Source organism: Manis javanica, chromosome 17 (assembly GCF_040802235.1).
Source record: "Manis javanica isolate MJ-LG chromosome 17, MJ_LKY, whole genome shotgun sequence".
NCBI classification, from domain to species: domain Eukaryota; kingdom Metazoa; phylum Chordata; class Mammalia; order Pholidota; family Manidae; genus Manis; species Manis javanica.
The window spans coordinates 18797051-18817020 of record NC_133172.1 but is presented as its reverse complement, the minus strand read 5'-3'; the positions used below and the strand labels follow the sequence as shown (position 1 = coordinate 18817020).

General features: G+C 50.0%; 1 protein-coding gene across 1 annotated transcript in view; it reads left to right on the top strand.

The window, feature by feature from the left end:
- The first annotated feature begins 9764 nt into the window (after positions 1 to 9764).
- Positions 9765 to 19970, top strand: part of LOC140846978 (zinc finger protein 541-like) — a 38273-nt gene continuing 28067 nt past the window's right edge. The window contains 2 exon segments of the mRNA XM_073225595.1: positions 9765 to 10512; positions 11513 to 11665. The gene's annotated coding sequence lies outside the window, so the exon portion shown is untranslated.

Here is a 19970-nt window from a genome sequence, read left to right as displayed (position 1 = left end):
GGCACATAGTAAGCACTGAACATCCATGAGCACGTCTGAAGTGGGCTTCCTGTTATTCTCATTCCCCCGGTTGAGGAAACTTAGGCACAGAGTGGGGAAGCCCTGTGTGTTCCCAGGGTCACACTATCACGCTTGATGCCAGAGCAATCTGCTATGTGCCCTCTGCTGCCCTGTGGTTCAGAATGCCAAAACTGTTCCCCATGTGCCTTTCGGGAAGGCAGGGGGGACCTTTTGGAGTGGAGGAGTCAGCATGGGTCTCTCGGAGAACAGTCATTGAAATGAAAACAACAGCAACGTCAGTTGCTTGCAAGTTCCCAAAAGCCTACTGCAAGCCTGGCATGGGGGAGACAGCACCGTCTCATTCCAGACCCTACAAGGGAGCCATCATGAGCCCATTTCACAGACGAGGAACCGAGACCCAGAAAAGGGATCACTTATTAGGGTCACACTGCAATTAGGTGGAAAAGCTAGCATTATCTCCCATGTCTGCCAATTAGGGGTTCACAGCCCTGAAACAGGGGGTTCGTGACCCCCTCAACTGTTAAACAGATAACACCAACATTCGCAAGGCTGCCGGTGCACGTTATGGGTGTTATTTATGCCTCACAACAGCCTTCCAGAAGTAAGTAGTGAGATGAACCCATTTAGTTGAGAGGAAAACTGAGGCCCAGAGCTCGCAAGCCCCTGGCCTGCAGCCACTCAGCCAGCAGTGGCAGAGCCAGGATTTGGACCAATGAACAGTTGGCTCCCAGAGCCCATGCTCTTGACCTCCACGCCAAAGGGCAAGCACATGACCCAGGCCACAGGCAGGAAGGAGGAGGGCAAGGAAATCACAAGAGGGTAAAGACAGTGGGACTGACAGGTTGGCTGTGCTGAACAGGAGGGGAGCAGCTTCCTTCAAGGCGCAGCTGCAACCAAGAAAGACCAAATGACACAATGCAGGCTCTTGATCCAGCAATGCCACTTCCAGGAGTTTATCTCACAGACATACCCACCTCCCGATAAGATTGGATGTGTACCTTCCAGCTCTGCATGCAAGGAAATGCCTCCACACCCACGTTAAGTAAGAGAGGGTTCGCCCACCCTGCAGAATATCATGCAGCCAAGAAGAAGACAGGGTGTGCGATAGGGTCTCCCAGGGAGATGACCTGACGAAAGCGAGGTGCAGCACGATGGGCAGAGCGAGCTGGCCCATGTGAACTGTTTCTGAAGACATACACGGTATATAAATGTGTGTGCACAGAACATCAGGACTGAGGTGCTGCCCCTCAGGAGACAAACTGGGGGGGCCAGGGAGGCCAAGGGGGTGGAAGGAGAGACTTACTATGCTTGGGTTTTTAATTTGTCCCACTTGCATGTATGGCTTGGAAAACAAGAATGAGACAGAAAGAAAGAAGCTGCTTCCGCCTTGGAGCCTTCCAGACCACCCAGACATAATTAATCAAATGCCCCAGCAGCTAATCCAGCCCTGCGGACAACTTATCTCTAACCTCCTCCTGGACTGGGTCCCAGTATCCTAACTGAGCCCCAGGGCCCTGGCACACAGTAGCCCCTCAGGAACTTTAGGTGGGAACGATGGAAAGAAAAAATTCCCTGCCACTGTGAATATACAAACTTGTACACAAAACTAATTGCCACCAAACTAGGAATACCTTAGAAAACTCCATTGGGGGATCTTGCATGTCATGAAGGCTTCAATCTGAGGGGACAAAACTCTAATGGTGGCAGGGGCTTCTATGGAAGGAATGAGGAAGGAATCCTTGTGGACAATTCAACCAAACATTTCCCATGTGTCTCTGGTGTGACAGATCCTACTCTTGGGAGCCGCCTCAGACAGGCCCTCCGACCTTAAATAGAGAAGAAAAACTCAGATATGAACAGGAGAGTAAGTGGGGTGGGGAGGGATCACTCTGATGAGGGGTGCGGCTTACATCCGTGGACCAGTAGCTCAGGGAACTGCTGTTTCCACCAAGAGGGAGGGTGCCTGGGGAGCAAGGCCCAAAGGGGCAGGGCAAGACCACCGCAGCCCCCACCCTCTCCCCTGCTGTGGGACAGGGAGAAAGGCAGCCCTTCCAAGCCAGGGCCAGCTAGAAAGGAATGCTGCGTTTTCCAGTTTCCAATTACCTTTCCCCCACCAGCAGCCTTCTGCATTCTTGAGACCAGGAGTCAGAATGACCACAGGGGAAAGAAGGGACTGCTGGCCTGAACTCCACTGGTGGCTGGGGGGATAGAAGGTGGTCCTCAGGACCCTGGGAGGGAGACTCCCTCACCCCAGCCCCCCTCCTGAGAAGCCCAGCCCCAGGTGCTGACCCCCTGGCCCTTCCACAGCCTGGGGGCAGGAGGGGTGAGAAGACCCCACATCCCCAGGGAAGGTTGGCAAGGCCCAGGAGGCCTCTGGGAAGGAAGTCAGCAGGAGGGGGTGGGGAGGGTATAGGCCTGTCCCCTGTGGGCCATACTCATGCTTCCCCACTCAAAAAAACCAAACCAATTCTTACTTTCAGGTAACACTCACCCTCGAGATCTGTGTGTTTCCTAAAGCCCATCTTCTCCTGCCCCCCCACCCCACCCCACTCCACCCCCAGGAATTGTTATTACTTAAGCCTGTCTTCTCAGGAGGGTGCACGTCAAGAAGAGGGCAGCAGGGGAGGGGCAGCACAGGGGCTCCCTCAAAACACTGCCTCTCCAGCTCTGCTGACAAATACTGAGTCCCTGCCCTACCACGCCCGGCCCCTGCTATCTGGGTTGGAGTCCCCTCTCAGCCCTGGACTCAGTTTCCTCATCTGTACAATGGGAAGATCATCTGTGTCACCTCCCTCACTGGGCCATCCCCAGCCACCCCCGCAAATGTTTATTTACCACCAGAAGTGCTGAAGGGGTAGGGCCCCGTTCAGAAAGCTGGAAGGCAGCCTATCACCAAAGTGGATTTATTCAGTCTCCCCTTTGCCCCCCACTCCCACCCCAATGCACAGGGAATTCCTCCAGGGTGCCTGCCATGGCTACTTCCCCTTAAATGCCCAGCACTCAACACTGCTCCCGCCCCTACAGGCAGGCCATATCCCCTCTGCTGAATGAGAAATAAAAGTTAACATGCTTGGATAATACTTCCCCCACCTCAAGGTCCATTAAAGGAACTCTAATTATGCCCAACTGCAGAGGAACCTGAGGACTAGTGAGGCCAATGGCCTGCCTAAGGTCACAAGGTCACAGAGTGGGCCAGGGGGTCTGACACCCCGGCCAAGGGGAGAAAGCTCCCTGCCAGCCAAATCAGGTCACTGTGGAGGCCGACAGGGCAGAGTGACAGCAATGGTCAACCACAGTTCAGCTGCCCTCCCAGCAGCAGCAAGCCGGGCTGGGTTCTAGCTCAAGTGTAAAAGGAGGAGGGTGACAGTGGGGCTGCTCCCAGGTGCCCCCCGTGCCCTGCTCAGCCAAGCCTGGGGCCCTCCTTCCACTGACTCCCCACCTCCAGCTCCCAGGTTCTGTAGGCAAACACTCTGCTCCCACCCCAGGGGCAATGTTCCTGCCCTCAGCCAAGCTTCCAGGTCCTCTTTACCCCTCCCAAAACCAGCACTCAGGGGGGGAAAAAAAATCCAACACCTTTTCCAGGTATTATCCCTATTTGAGACCCATATCAACAAAATCAAAAGGGACAAAATGCCACAGAGGGGGTAGAGGAGAACCTGACAGTTTGAGCTGAGCTGGAGAAACTTGAGAAGGTATAAATGGTGGCTGTGTGACCCCAGGCAAGTCATATAGCCTCTCTGAGCCTCCATTAGCCTGTATGAAAAATGGGAATAACTGTTTCCAAATTGGGCTGGGGCCACTCATAATGCAGGTAGCATCAGCCAATCCATAAAGCTCCCTGGGTAGAGAGATGTTGTTATTTCCGGCTTGTAGAAGTTGGGGAGACAGGGAGGAGGGTGGGGTAGGTAAACATGATCCTCAAATCCCACTGGCCAAGGGCACATGGGAAGGGATGGTTTCTGAGTTGTCCACTGTCCCTGCACCTGGTACGACGGAGGTGCCTGCACCCCCCATCCCCAGCCCAGGTGAGAGAAGAGACTGAAAGACCCAGACAGGGCTTATCATAAATCTCAGGTCTTGGAGTCTTGGGTGGTCCCACAAACTGTTCCCCAACAAGCACCCTCGGAAAGGAGGTGTGAGCGCAAGGCCAACACATCCCCCAGTGCAAAAACAGCACCTCCCCAGATTGCTACTGCTCTGCTGGAGGGCTGTGCGACAAAAGCGGCTGATTGTCAGGACAGAAGGCTGGGCACAGACAGCAGCGCACGGGCTGGGAACACCAGAGGGCTGGGACCTGTCACCCCCGCCACCCCGACAGCCGACACGGTGGCCTCTGACCCCACCTCCCAGGAAGTTCAGCTGCTCAGAACCACAAAGCAAAACAAAGGGGCGCGGAGGGGAAGGGGTCGCCGTGCCTTCCAATCACGGCTGGCTGAGGACCCAGAGCCGGCCCTCCCGCGGCTGCTCGCCCCGTTCTCCGCTGGCCGCGGACCAAGGCCTGGGCAGCCCCCGCTCCCTTGTCTTCCCGCGGCCGCCCGTGATAGGAGCCGGGGAAGCAGCCGAATGGCAGCCAGGGATGGGAAAACCAGACGGCTCCATCTGCCTCCCTCCTCCTCCATCCGTCCCTCCGGGAGCCCGCGGCCTGGCCGCCCTCCGCAGGGGCCTGGGGAGACCGCGGGCCGGGCTCGTCCCGGCTCACCCCAGGGAAAGGGTTGCCTTTGTCTGAAGGTCACCACCCGAGCTCGGTGCCCGGGCTGGGCCTGGTACCTCCCATTCACAGGCCGAGGGGGCGGATTTGGGGGCCGCCCCAAGTCTCGGAAGGTGACAGGGGTAAGGCTCACCTCCCTCCTTTTACCCCCACTCTCCCCCCGCATAACGGCCCCCTCCGGGACTGGCCAGCAAGCGGGGGAGGGGGCTCAACTCCTTTCAGTGCTGGGGAGTTGGGGACCAAGTCAGCTCCTTTCATTGTTTAGGGGCGGTGGGGAGGGGAAGACCCAGTGGTCTCCTTCCGCATCCATCCCTGCCCAGCCTGCCCAAGGCCCCGTTTCTCCCCTGCACCCCCTGGAAGGATTTGGGGAGTGGGGCGCAGGGGACGGGAGAGAAGGGGAGATGAAGGCTCGCCGCCTCCACCGGGAAATCACCATCCTCGGCCCCACTGCCCTCTTCTCCACCGAAAGGCGGGGAGCACGGCCAGGGGAGGGGTCCCCGATCGGGGTAAGGGGGAGTCTCTCGCCCCTCCCCCAGTGGAACGTTAGGTCTCGTTTTTCCGCCGCTCCATTGTATCCCCGGCAGTCGCGGGAGGGCTTGGGAGGCCCCGGGCGCCGGTTTTGGGCAGGGGAGTAGGGGTGGGGTGTCGGCGGAGGATCGGGCGGCGGTGGTGGTGGGAGAGACGCGGGAGGTGGGGGACTGCCGGGGGGCCGTGGGGGCCGAGCGAAAAAGGAGGCAGCGGTCGCTGCGCCCCGATTGGGGGTCTGAGTGTGTGAGTGTTGTGGGGGGTTCGGCCCCGGCTCCGGCCCCCACACACACACCCTCGCTTTTGCGCCCTGTCACAGCCCCGACTCTCAGGTAGAGTTAAGAGATTTAAAGAGAAATTGCTACATTGTGAGAAACTCACCCTGATGTTCGAGCAGCCGTCGGCGCGGCGTCTCCGAGACGGCCCCGCGCGGGCTGCAGACGGGGGACCCAGAAGGGGCCGACCGGCCGGGCCGCTCAGCGCACCGCCTGGTCGCATGGGGGCCGCCCGGCAGCCTCCGCCAGACCCCTCCGCCAGACCCCGCCGCCGCCCTGCGCCGCGGCCCGGCAGCCCCGAACCCGCGCCCTCCCCGGGGAGGACCCCACGGGTTTGGAAAAAAATTTTTTTTTAATTAAATGCAAAAGAAAAAAAACCCATAAAACTAGCAGGTTTTGAGTTCCGCGCGCCCCTCCGCCACCGCCGCCTCCTCCTCCTCCCTCCGCCCTCGCCGGGAGGACGGGCTTGGGGGAGGCCCCGCCCCGCGCGCCGCTCCTGCCCCAGTCCCGGGGCTTTGGGGGAGCGCCTTCCAGGCTCCGAGGCAGTCTGCTGGCTGCGTGGTGCGGTGCTGTGGTTTGCGAAGGAGGCCAAAGGGCTTCGCGTTCTCGGACCCAGGCGCCAGGCCCGGCAGGGGAGGGGCGCCGTGCGCCCTGGGCGCGGCCCTGACGGAGGGGATGGTCGCAGGGCGGGAGGACGTCCCCAGGGCGAGCGCCGAAGGTTCGAAAAGGTAGACGGAGGCGAGGATGGAGAAGAGGGGAGTCTTTGCAGGTGGGACCGCGAAGGAGCCGGAGTACGAGCCAAGAGGGTGAAAGGCGTTGGGGGCCTTGGGGCCACCGGCCCGGACACCCAGCGTGGTTTGATCACTCACCCCAGCCTGTCTTTGCCAAGCAGCGATGGCCCCAGAGAGGGCGTCGGGGAGGGGGCCGTTCTGCCTCCCGACGCCTCTCGGGCCGCACTGTTGGGATTCCCAGAAGCCTTGATCCCAGTGTGAGAAGCACTGTCCCAGCCTATGGAGAAGATCAGGTGGTCCGCCTGCAGGCGAGGCAGCGGTGGGAGGCACAGAAGACGAAGGGTGCAGCTTCACCCAGCGATGTCCCAGGGAGAATGCTGTGAGCATGTGACTCCCAAGACAAGGTCAGCCACAGCAGGGATTCCCGACCCTGGCTGCACACCATGATCACTTTTAAACAAACTAGCACTGGGGTCACATACCTGCTCACTTATGCCGTAAATGTTTGGGCATGAGACCTGGCTGGCAGGCCCCAGGACAGCACCCTGGCCAGCACACAATTCCATCTGGGGTTGGTTGTGTGTGATCTGGTTACACCAAGAGAAGCTTTGCCAGGTGGTGAGTTTGACACCCTTAACAGATTCTCCTTCTTTGCAATTACATATAATGAGCCCCTGTGACAACTCTAATCGTTACCTGGTAAGGTGAGATATATGGAGGACAGTTAGGGAAATCTTAATTTGGGCTGTTTGATCAAATATTTGATAAAAATCACTGATGAGGATAGAAATTTAATACACAGAAATCTGTTACATTCCTATATACTAACACTGAACTAGCAGAAAGAAAAATTGGGAAAACAGTTGCATTCACAATTGCATCAAAAAGAATAAATACCTAGCAAGGAAGTGAAGGACCTAAACCCTGAAAACTACAAGACACTCTTAAGAGAAATTAAAGAGGACACTAATAAATGGAAATTCATTCCATGCTCTTGGCTAGGAAGAATTAATATTGCCAAAATGGCCATTCTGCCTAAAGCAATCTACAGATTTAATGCAATCCCTGTCAAAATACCAACAGCATTGTTAAACTAACTGGAACAAATAGTTCTAAAATTCATATGGAACCACAAAAGACCCAGAACGGCCAAAACAAACCTGAGAAGGAATAAAGCAGGGGGAATCTCGCTTCCCGAGTTCAAGCTCTACTACAAAGCTGCAGTAATCAAGACAATTTGGTACTGGCACTAGAACAGATCCATAGACCAGTGGAGCAGAATAGGGAGTCCAGATATTAACCCAAGCATATATGGTCAAATAAAGGAACCACGGACATACAATGGGGAAATGACAGCCTCTTCAACAGCTGGTGTTGGCAAAAGTGGACAGCTATATGTAAGAGAATGAAAATGGATTACTGTCTAACTCCATACACAAAAGTAAACTTGAAATGGATCAAAGACCTGGATGTAAGTCATGAAACCATAAAACTCTAAGAAGAAAATATAGGCAAAACTATCTTGATTATAAACATGTGCAACTTATTCATGAACATATCTCTTTGGGGAAGGGAAACAAAAGCCAGAATGGACAAGTGGGACTATATCAATAAAAAGCTTCTGTACAGCAAAGGACACCATAATTAGGTAAAAAGGCATCCTACAGTATGGGAGAATATATTCATAAATGACATATCCAATAAGGGGTTAACATCCAAAATATACAAAGAGCTCACATACCTCAACAAAAAGCAAATAATCCAATTACAAAAATGAGCAGAGGAGCTGAACACAGTCCAAAGAATAAATTCAGATGACCAACAGGCACATGAAAAGATGCTCCACATCGCTAATTATCACAGAAATGCAAGTTAAAACCACAGTGAAATATCACCTCACACCAGATGGGATGGCCAACATCTGAAAGACAAACGATAACAAATGTTGGCGAAGATGTGAAGTAAGGGGAATCCTCCTACACTGCTGGTGGGAATGTAAACTAGTTCAGCCATGTTGGAAAGCAGTATGGAGGTTCCTCAAAAACTCAAAGTAGAAATATCATTTGAACCCAGGAATTCCACTGTTAGGAATTAACCCTAAGAATTTACGAGCCCAGTTTCAAAAAGAGATATGCACCCTTATGTTTATCGCAGCACTAATTACAATAGCCAAGAAATGGAAGGAACCTAAGCGTCCATTAGTAGCTGAATGGATAAAGAAGATGTGGAACATATACACAATGGAATATTATTCAGCCATAAGAATAAAACAAATCTTACCATTTGCAGCAACATGGATGGAGCTAGAGGGTTTTATGCTCAGTGAAACAAGCCAGGTGGAGAAAGACAAGTATCAAATGATTACACTCATCTGTGGAATATAAGAACAAAGGAAAAACTGAAGGAACAAAACAGGAGCAGACTCACAGAGCCCAAGAATGGATTAACAATTATCAAAGGGAAAGGGACTGGGGAGGATGGGTGGGAAGGGGAAAAAGGAGAAAAAGGGGCATTACGATAAGCACACATAATGTAGGGGGGGTCATGGGGAAGGCAGTACAGCACAGAGAAACCAAGTAGTAGTGACTCTAGCATCTTACTGTGCTGATGGAAAGTGACTGTAATGCGGTGTGTGGCGGGGACTTGATAATGGAGGGTGTCTAGTAACATAATGTTGTTCAAGTAATTGCATATTCATGAGACCAAAAAAAACCACTATCCTCTGACACCCTATCCACATTCCTTATTTGTTTTAAGTATAACCATATTATATTCATAAGGTATTGGTCTGTACCCCACTAGAGTTATGCTGTGGAGTACCGGAGCCACTCGCTGTATGTGGCTATGATGCGGCTAGTCCGAATTGAGACGTCCTGTGAATGTAAATATACACCAGGTTTTAAAGAATCCAAAATAAGTAAATTGTCTCATTAAAATTTTTGTATTGATTAAATGTTGAAATGACATTGCAGGTTGAATTGTTTATTAAAGTTGATTTCACCTTTTTCTGTAACCTTTGTTTTAAAAAATGGTTACTAGGAAATGTAAAATTGTGTGTGACACTTGGGGCTTGTATTTCTTTTGGACGGTGATGTTCTGGAATATAAGCCTAGGCAGGAACGTTTGTCTCTGAGGTACAGACACTGCTATACCTCAGCAGAGAGCAGAAACTCAGTAAACAGTATTTGCTGAATTAAGGAACCCAAAAGTAGAATGCCGTCCTTCTTTTTGTTGTCTACCCCAGGGATCCATTTTTAGAAAATAACAAAACGTTGAGGTATAATTTCCATAAAAGTCACCCATTGTACGTGTATAATCCAACAATTTTTAGTGAATTCACTAGATTGTCCAACCGTCCCTTTTAGAATATTTGCATCACCCCAATAGGATCCCCTCATGCTCCTTTACAGTCCAACCCCATCCCATCCCAAGGCAACCACTGTACGTCATCTCCGTAGATTTCCTGTGTTGGATTTCTAAGGAATGGATCCCTGTGTCCTTCCAGGGAGCAAACTCGTTGACCAGACCCGGCCACTGCTCTTCCCATTTCTGTCTGTCCCTCACCGCTGCTCAGCACAGGGCCAGACGCACACATGGCTCAGGGTTTGCTCAAGGGAAGGCGGGTGAGCTCGCGCCCCGCCCCCTTAGGGGTTCTCCAGCCCCGCGCCTTCCCAAGGCCCCGAAGGGCAGGCCTGGGGGCTCGTGGTCCGCTGCCGCCTCCTGAAGAGCACGTGGGGCCGCCTCGCTGAGCCCCACAGCCCTGCGGGAGGGGCGCCTACTCCCCAAGCCCTCCTCGCGGGGACTGCAGCTGCCAGCGGCCCGCACGGGCGCGAGCTCCGCATCAGCGCGTTCCAGGGCGTCCCCCGGCGGCTCCTAACCCTGCTCTGCCTTCCCCCGGCCAACCGCCTCCCTTGCCGTCCGCCGCCGGGCGCCTAACCGCGCTGAGCCCCGCCCCGCCGGAGGCCCCGCCCGGGCCCCGCCCCTCGGCGTTGGATGAAAAGCCGCCGAGGCCGCCCCGCCGGCCCGCACGCGCGGGGAGCCCGGGCGTCGCAAGGTGCGCGCGAGGATGCTCCGGGCCGGGCAAGGCGGCCGCGGCCGTTGCCGCACACGCGTGCCCGCGTCGCGGGTGAGCTCACAAGATGCCCCGGGGGCAGGCCCGGCTGCGCGAGCGTGCCCGGCCGGCGGGCAGCGCTGTGGAGACCGGGGGACGCTTGGAGACGCGCGAGTCCCGGCGCGCGACCCCCGGAAGCGGGTAAAACCCGGTTGCTGTCGCCACGGCCGCCTCTCTTCCTCTCTATCCACCTTCTCGCTCCTTAGTCATTTTCAGCCTCTTATCCCTTTCAAATCTAATTTGTTTGTAGATTTCTTTTTGAGGGCGCCCATCAACCTTTCGAAGGGCAAAGGGGGCGCCGTGGGCGCCCCTCTCCCCGCGTCACGCACGCACTGTCTGCCTTCCCAACGGCTCCGGGCCTCGCTGCACCCCCGCAGCCGCTTCTCCCTTGGAGAAGACTCCGCGGCCGCTGGCCACTGCACCCCTTTTCTTACCTACGCCACCCGCCAAGCCCCAACTGCCCCCTCGCAGCTCTCCAGCTCGTACCTGGGGCCCTGCCCGACCTCCGCCCTTTCTGCATCTTGGCCTTGGATTCGCCGCCCCCCACTTCCAGGTTCGTTCTTCTAAAAATTCTCTTTCCTCCTGAAGAGTCCTCCTCATCTCAGGGACCCAGGTTTGTTTCTTTTTAGGATCTTCCAGCAAAAACAAAAATCTCCCTCTATCCCTTGAGTACAACCCTCCTCCTTTTTGGAACTTAGAGCGAAAAATGTCTTTCTTTCTTCACAGATTTGTTTTCCCCCATCCAGGATCGCTGTCCAGCAAAAATCCTTCCTTTCCACCCAGGATTTTTTGTTATATCTTTCGAACTCATTAACAAACCATTCATTCCCAGTTTCTCTCTGGTCTGATATTTGTTTTTCCAACCCTCTTCCCCAACTCTCCAACAAAAGCCTCTCTTGATCACCAGTTCTACCCCACTTAGGCTTGTACCAGCAAAATCCCCAGGTCCCTCCCCAGAAAGGGGGAATAGGAAAGGAGGAAAAAACAACTTTTTCTTAACAACAAAACCCTTTTTCCCACCTAGAACTCTCCCGTTTGCTATTGCTTCCTTTCTTCTAAGAGTTGCCATCTCCTCCAATTTCTCACCAGTGTCCTTGCTTCCTTGGGGACCCAAGTTCTGAATTGTCCCCTTCCTTTCCAGCACCTGCTCTTCAGGACAAAAGAAGTTGGACGAATCCTGAATTTACCACCCGGCGTTCCAGGAGGCAATACCCAGTGGTCTGACCGTTGCTGTCCCTGTGGGTCCTGACCCGGGCCCTCCTGTTCCCTGGAGGATCCCTCACTTGCTCTTCTGGTGAGTTTCCGCCCTTCCTCGGTGGATTCCTTTCTTTCTGGGAAGTGTTTCTGATCCCTCCAAAAGTCTCTGTAGCAGTGGTGAGATCATTACAAAATTGCTGTTTGGGAAATCAGGTAAGGAAAAGGGTTATTTATTGTGCATGTTGACCTCCTTGGAGGAATGCAGACATTTATAGATTGGCTTATGTTTCATTGTTTGTTGCAAAAATGCCTTTTTCCTTCCCTAGCCCAGGCTAGCAACTTAAGATACCTACAGGCCCTGAGTGTGATCAACCAGACTGCGCCCTAAGCGACGCCAGTCAATGCAAATCGCCACATAGAAATTCCAGGACAGTGTTGGGAGAACTTAATTTTTTCAAAGTATCGTTGATATACAATCTTTTGTTGGTTTCAGATGTGCGTCACAGTGATTCAGCAGTCCCTGAGCCCACCTAACGTTGTGACTGCAAATTATTGGCCTCTTTATCCCCCTATCGCAACCCCGCCACCCCTGAACATCACCACCACACTGGCCCCATCCCCTCCTCCTTGGTAGCCACTAGTCACCCGTCAGCGTCCATGAGTGTCTTGCTGTTTTGTTCCTTCTGTTTTACTTTGCAGAACCTAATTTTTTTTTTCAGTGAAGAGACTAGAACACTGTCTCTGTGTGAAACTTTTTGCTTTTTAAAAATGCTAACAATGAATTTAATAAATATTTAAAGACAGTGTAGGTCCCTCACAAAACATGTCTGCTGGCCGCCAGTTTCGAATTTTTGGTTTATGGTTTCTTTCTGTGTCAGACACACTTACACAGATACATATCCCCCTGTGCACATGCGTATGTGCAGGACTTGTTCTCTTTAGGACTGAAGTTCTCACACTTCTTGAGCTTAGGACTTCTCTACACTTAAAAATTATGGAAGACCCCAAAGAGGCATTCTGCCTGTGAACTATATCTGGTGATATTTGCTGCATTACAGGTTTAAACTAATAAACTTTAACAATATTTATTAATTCCTTTTTTTGTATAATAATCTACAATTACGTGAGGAACATTATGTTTACTAGTCTCCCCCCTTCACCAAGTCCCCCCACAAACGCCATTACAGTCACTGTCCATCAGCATAGTAAGATGCTGTAGAGTCACTACTTATCTTCTCTGTGTTGCACAGCCCTCCCCCCACATTATACAAAGTAATCTTAGTGGCTCCTTTCTTCCCTCCCCCTCGACTCATTATCCCTCACTTCCCACCCATCCTCCCCAGTACCTTTCCCTTTGGTAATTTCCCAATTATCTTCTTGGGTTCTGTGATTTTGCTGCTGTTTTGTTCCCTCAGTTTTTGCTTTGTTCTTATACTCCACATATGAGTGAAATCATTTGGTACTTGTCTTTCTCAGCCTGGCTTATTTCACTGAGCATAATACCCTCTAGCTCCTTCCATGTTGTTGCAAATGGTAGGATTTGTTTTCTTCTTATGGCTGAATAATATTCCATTGTGTATGTGTACCACATGTTCTTCATCCATTCATCTATTGATGGGCGCACTTAGGTTGCTTCCATTTCTTGGCTATTGTAAACAGTGCTGCAATAAACATATGGGTGCATACGTTTTTTTCATACTGGGCTCCTGCATCCGTAGGGCAATTTGCTAGGAGTGGACAGGCCCATGTTTTGTTTTGTTTTTTAACATTTAAAAATATGCCTTTATTTGAAAAGAGAAAAGACACTAAAATCCAACAGCAAATGAATGTTACAATCCTTGAACAATTTTTTTCTTCTTTCTGAGTCTTGGTCTTCTAAACCTTAAAACAGGAAGATCAGAAACTAATGCTCTTTCAAAGATCTCTCCCAGTTCTGAAGTCTCTAAATTTATGATTCTACAGACTGTTTCTTAATGCATCATTTTCAGAGATAAGGAGATGGACTTGAGAACAAATCTTTTGCATAGGTGACTAGACTAGTCCTAAATACCTACTAGACATAGGAATCCCCTTGAGGACCCAAGCATGGATGTTTTAAATGCTCTCCAGGGAACTTTCACGTGCAGACTAAGGGTTAAAAACAAACACAGCCAGGACCCAGTTAGGCAGGGGTGGTGAGCGAAGCAGACAGGGCACGAAGTCCTGGGGAACAGTGGCCCAGCTACTTCAAGAGGAGTAAGCCAGATCCTCTTTTATCAAAAACTGCCAGAAATCACTCTAAGTGCAATTCCAGTATTTAAATTGTGACACCTAATTCCAAACAATTTTAAAAGAAAGTGTTGGCAACACAAAACAGACCCTAAACAAAACCAGGTCAATCAGTCACACACAACTTCTCCCCAGTCCTCTGCCCTGTGTCTCCCATGCAGGCCCCAAGCTCCCTCCCCACCCCACCCCGGCATCGCCTACCCCTCTCTTTTCCCTTGTTGTTCTCTCTTTCCTGATGACCGCCGCCATCACTTCTGAGATCCACCATGAAATCTTCATGCGGCCGTGGCTGTATCACTGGACAGGCTTCTGTGCCTGGGAAAATTCAGGTTATAAATCGTGGCTGAGGCTGAGGCTCCATGGTGCCAACAAGTGGTTGGTGGAGGTGAGCTGGTGAAAGGCCAGGCGTGCTCACAATTTCGCATTCCAGAGACTCCAACAAACAGCATGGAGGTCTTATTTAATTTCCAACGATGTTTTCCTGCTTTTCACTAACCATTGCACAGAGAACGTTCCTTGGGGTTGGTTTCTAAGCTCCCGCCCATGTTCAGACTCTGCCCCAGGCAACTAAATCTGATTAGTCCAGCTTTTAAGAGACTCCAGGTTAGTCCCCCGAATCCAGTGTTGAGATTCACTTATGATTCTCAACCTACAGACTAGCTGTGTGCTTAACTCCGGATGATTATCATCTTGAAGGAAGTTCTTTTAACTTGCTCAAGGATTTTCTCAGCTCTGTTCTCATTGTGTCTTTGCCACTCTGTGAGCTAGGCTGCTTGGACCTTAGAGGGGGAAATGGCATGTGGGGGAGGCTTTCGCAAACACACAGCATTTCAGAAGGCACTCCAGCTGGGAATCAATACTGGTAGAAAGGTGGCAGGGGGCGTGCGAACTGCCGCGTCTAGGCCAGGGGACAGGGACCCGGAGAGAAGACGGGCTACGGGCTGGAGGGCATTCGCCAGGACCTGGCAGCTCGCGCGGCGACGTGCCCCCCCTTCCGGGCCTCCCGCAGCCGCCGGGTCCTTTGTGGAGGGTTCCGGTCGCCGCGGCCGGCCGGAGAGGGGCGCCCGGGGCGGGTCCGAGGAGGCCTCGGCTGCACCAGCTCCCGGCGCTGCCGCCCCCGCTCAGAGTCGTCCGCCCGCGCGCCGGGGGCCGCGGATGCGGGTCGCTCCGCGGCGGGCGCGTCGCCCCGGCGCACCCATGGCTTGTCCTGGGGAGGCCAGGCCCGCTGCCCCGCGCCCGCCCGGAACCGCAGCCGCGCGCCCAGGCCCATGTATTTTAACAATGTTAGAAGTGGGGAAATCAGGAAAAACTTTCATACGCTAAAAGGTGCAGGTCTGTCCTTTCATGCAGCTCCCCACAGCCTGCTGTTACTCAAACATGATCACTTCCTCCCTGCATCAGCGATGCAGAGGGAAAAAATAGGGTGACACTTGGGTTAAAAAAGGCTGATGGTCCAACAGGTTCGGGCTTTTCAGAGAGGAAGAGAGGTGTAACATTGGAATCCTGTCACTCTTCAGTGAAATGGCTGCTGAGAGCCTTCTTTGATCAGAGTTCTGTCCCAGCCAAGATTTTATGAGAAATATATACACATAAAGCAGAGTCACAGCCACCTAGAGCTTATAGTCTGGAGAAAATTGAAGAACCCGAAAGATAAATTCTGAGTCCATTTGGGATTAGTGTTAAATGCATTATGAGACAAGTGTTTATTGGAGTTCAGAGGAAGAAGAAATAACCTTGGACTGTGTTATGTTAACAGTATTCTCTAGGTCGAGGGGGCATTTAGGCCTGATTTTGAAGGGTTCATTTGGCAAAACTGACTAAAGAGATGTTGTTTAAAGGAAACCACACAAATCAGTGTTTTGAATTCAGATGCTTCTAGAGGCCTGGCAGGGCATATAAATGAGAGGGTGAGTGGGTGTGAGAGAACAGGGAGTGGTGAAGACTGTGGCAAACTGATGGGGGCATGCTCTGTCTAAAGTAGCTACAGCTTCTTAGCTCCAGCCAGTTGTTACTTTACAGGAATGTGGACTCAGTGTTGACAGATGCTCAGATTTTTTCCCCCAGAATTTTAAATACAAGTTGGGAGCCTTACTTAACATAGAATCTCTTAATCTGTAGTGTCCAATTTGGTAGGCACTAGCCACTTGTAGCTATATAAATTTAAACTGAATTAAAATAAAATAAATAGTCACTCAGTTGCACCAGCTGCATTTCTAGGTATTCCTTAGCTCTGTGGCTCATGGCTATCATTAGTGCGGATTTAGAACATTTCTGTAAGTACAGAAAGTTCTTCTGGAGAGTAATACGCTATCCAAAAGAACTCAAGACAGACAGATTTTTCAATTTGATAACTAGTAGAAAATATTTAAATTTACTGCAGGCTAAACAAAACATCTTTGTAAACCAGGTAAACATTCAGATTTTCCCCTCCCTCCAAACAATGCCACAGTAAACATTATTTATCTAGTGTGGACTTACTGCTGCAGTCTAGAACCATATGGGAGGTTACCCCCCACCACCACCACCAAAAGGTAGCATTTCACAGACTTCTTTCTCTTCCTACCCCACCAGTCATGGAGTGATGACCCTGTTTTAAAAGAAAAAAATTGAAATTGCATTGGGTCCCCAGTGTTGACTTAAATTTTTTTTAAACAAGGCAAAAATGTTGATGAAAGAAGGCTTATATTCTTACAGCTTACAGTTCTTGTGTTATACAGTTCTCTCTACTATAAAGTCAGCATGCAGTTAAACACAAGCCAAGCAACCGAGCCAATGTAATTCAAAATACAAACATGCTATTTTGCTGAAATTTAGCTGCTTCCTTGAAACAACTACTTTCCCGACTGCCACACTGAGGCCTTCTGCATTTAGCAGACCCTGTGATGTCTCAATTCTTCCATCTTTTCTCAGTTTGAACTACAGTAAAACCTCCATTTGTACCAGGATGCCTGTTGGCTTTTAATTGAGCCAAAGGCATTACAATGAGCTAAATCCACCTCTAGCTTCTCATTAGCCTGTGGCAGTAAAAATAGTCCTTGTTGGCCTTAGTGCCATTGTAAACATACCCTAGGCATTGAAACCAAATGGTAGCACTTGGTTATAGAGTGTTAATCCAGTCATCTAGATACACTGATTTTTTTCTTTTAGGTAATTCTTAAAATGGAAACACATATAAAATTCTTGGAAAGAGTATCTGGACCCTTGAGGATACCTACAAGGATCCAGGGCACCACAGACCCTGCCCCATAGGGACATGGAAGGTGCTGACACTTGATGAATTGAATTTGTGTGATGACAGAACCCAAGTAAATTCAATATCGGCTTAGGGGTGCTTGCTTTACTATGTGGAAAAGCACGGCCTTTGGACTTTGGGCTTGCTTGCCTGAGGTTGTAACCAGACTGATGTGTTCTATGGACTTTGGGAGTATGCGGGAAAGCAGGTGATTCAAGCGTTGGGGGATTCCAGAGACAGTCTGTCTCCCGCCCTGGCCCCACCCAGAACCTCTTGTGTTTTCTAGTTTAACGGGTACACAATGTGGTCTGCCGTTTATTTGATAAGGAATCAGTGTTGTGTGGTGGATAAGCACACAGCTCTAAAGTCAAATTATCTGGGTTTAAGATCTGGCTCAAGTACTTGTTAAGTGCATGACTTTGGACAGATTACTTGTCCTCTTAGAGTCCCTTTCCTTCTCTGTAAAATGGAAGTAATAATAGAACCAGCCTCTGGGTAGTGAGGAGTGAGTGAATGAATGCATGTAAAGCACTTGGTATAATCCATGAGGAGAAAATGCTTAATATCTTATTTTACAAAATACTACTTTATATTTTATCAGCTTGTTTTATTACTGGGAGATGAATAAAGCTGGGTTCTTTGCTCCTCAGAGGACTGAAAACAGCTTCCAGCAGCACTATTGGAAACTTGAGAATTGTCAGGGAAAATCATTTTGCCTTTGAATATAAACTAATACAGTTCACACACACCCTTTTCTCTGCAGTTTAGAAACCTAGGAAGTTCTGAGAATGCCAGGGTGTCCCAGTCTCCTTTGGTGGCCAAACCTGAATCACATGTTGCTCTTTACAGTCTATTTATTCCGCTTTACTCTGAGTCATCCTAGGTGTTGATGCAGAATGAATGATTTGGTCACCAGGTGCTGTCCTGGACCCCCTGGGGATTATTTAAAACACGGTGTATGCATTATGCACCTTTCTAAATCCTCCATGTTGTGAATTCTGGAACTCAGTCAGGTCCCAGAGCTGTGGTCCAGGTCTGTGGACCTGTATTCAACTTTGAATTTGAGCTCCCTCGGTGGGCTACACGCGCAGACACACAGGGAGATGCACAATGTGAAACGCAGGTGTTGAGGGCACAGCTGTCCCGTTATATCTCAACACAAAAAGTTTTTAAACAGTACACGCTGATATGGCCTGGAGTCCAGGCCCAACTCCTGGTATCCTAGCATCCACCAGATTTGTTATCAGTGTCAGTACATGTTTATTAAGTGTTTAGGTGTGGATAGAAGTATTCATAAAAGCCAAAATGGAAACAATCCAGATGCCCATCAATAGACTAATAGAGGCAGAAAATGTGGTCTATACAGACAATGCAATGTTTCCTGGTCATAAAAAGGATGAAGTAATGGTAGGTAAATGCTGTGAAATGTGGATTAACCCGGAAAAATGCCATGCTTACTGGTAAAAGAAGCCAGACATAAAAGGCCACATCTGTTTGATTCCTTTTGTATGAAATGGATGACCCTGTGAATGGAACATCTTTGTTTGCATGCGTCGTAACCTTTTGTTGAGAAACTGGCCATGTTGAGCATTCCAACGTGGGGGCTCTGGGAGTCGGATTTTCCCTCTACCCCAGGGCTGCCTGCTGCTCTTCCTCGTGGTTGTAACTGTGTTTAGGGACTTTTCTAGACTATTTCTTTAGACTGTTCTTTGTCACATGCTGTCAGTGAAGCCTCTTTCCATTATATAAAAAAATTTTTTTTATTAAGTTATTATTGATATATATTCTTATGAGGGTTTCAAGTGAAAAAAGTGTGGTTACTACATTCACCCATATTATCAAGACCCCCCCCACTCCATTGCAGTCACTGTCCATCAGTGTAATAAGATGCCACAGAGTCACTGTTTGCCTTCTCTGTGCTACACTGGTTTCCCCGTGATCCCCACACCATGTGTACTAAACACAATACCCCTCAATCCCCTTCTCTCTCCCTCCCCACCTGCCCTCCCCACCCCTCCCCTCTGGTAACATCTAGTCCCTTCTTGGAGTCTGTGATTCTGCTGCTATTTTGTTCCTTCAGTTTGGCTTCGTTGTTATACTTCACAAGTGAGGGAAATCATTTGGCATTTGTCTTTCTCCACCTGGCTTATTTCACTGAGCATAATACCCTCTAGCTCCATCCATGTTGTTATAAATGATAGGATATGTTTTCTTCTTATGGCTGAATAATATTCCATTGTGTATGTGTACCACATCTTCTTTATCCATTCATCTACTGATGGACACTTAGGTTGCTTCCATATCTTGGCTATTGTAAAAAGTGCTGCAATAAACACAGGGGTGCATATCTGTTTTTGAGTCTGAGAAATTGTATTCTTTGGGCGAATTCAAGGAGTGGGATTCCCAGGTCAAATGGTGTTTCTATTTTTAGTTTTTTGAAGAACCTCCATATTGCTTCCACTATGGTTGAGCTAGTTTACATTCCCACCAGCAGTGTAGGAGGGTTCCCTTTCTCTGCATCCTCGCCCGCATTTGTTGTTCCTAGTCTTTTCTATGTTGGCCATCCTAACTAGTGTGAGGTGATATGTCACTGTGGTTTTACTTTGCATTTCCCTGATAACTAGCAATGTGGAACATCTTTTCATGTGTCTGTTGGCCATCTGAATTCCTTCTTTGGAGAAGTGTCTGTTCATATCCTCTGCCTATTTTTTAATGCAGTTATTTGCTTTTTGGGTGTTGAAGTGTGTGAATTCTTTATATATTTTGGATGTTAATCCCTTGTCAGATATGTCATTTACAGATAAATTCTCCCATACTGTAGGATGCCTTTTTGTTCTGCTGATGTTGTCCTTTGCCGTACAGAAACTTTTTAGCATGATGTAGTCCCATGCATTCGTTTTTT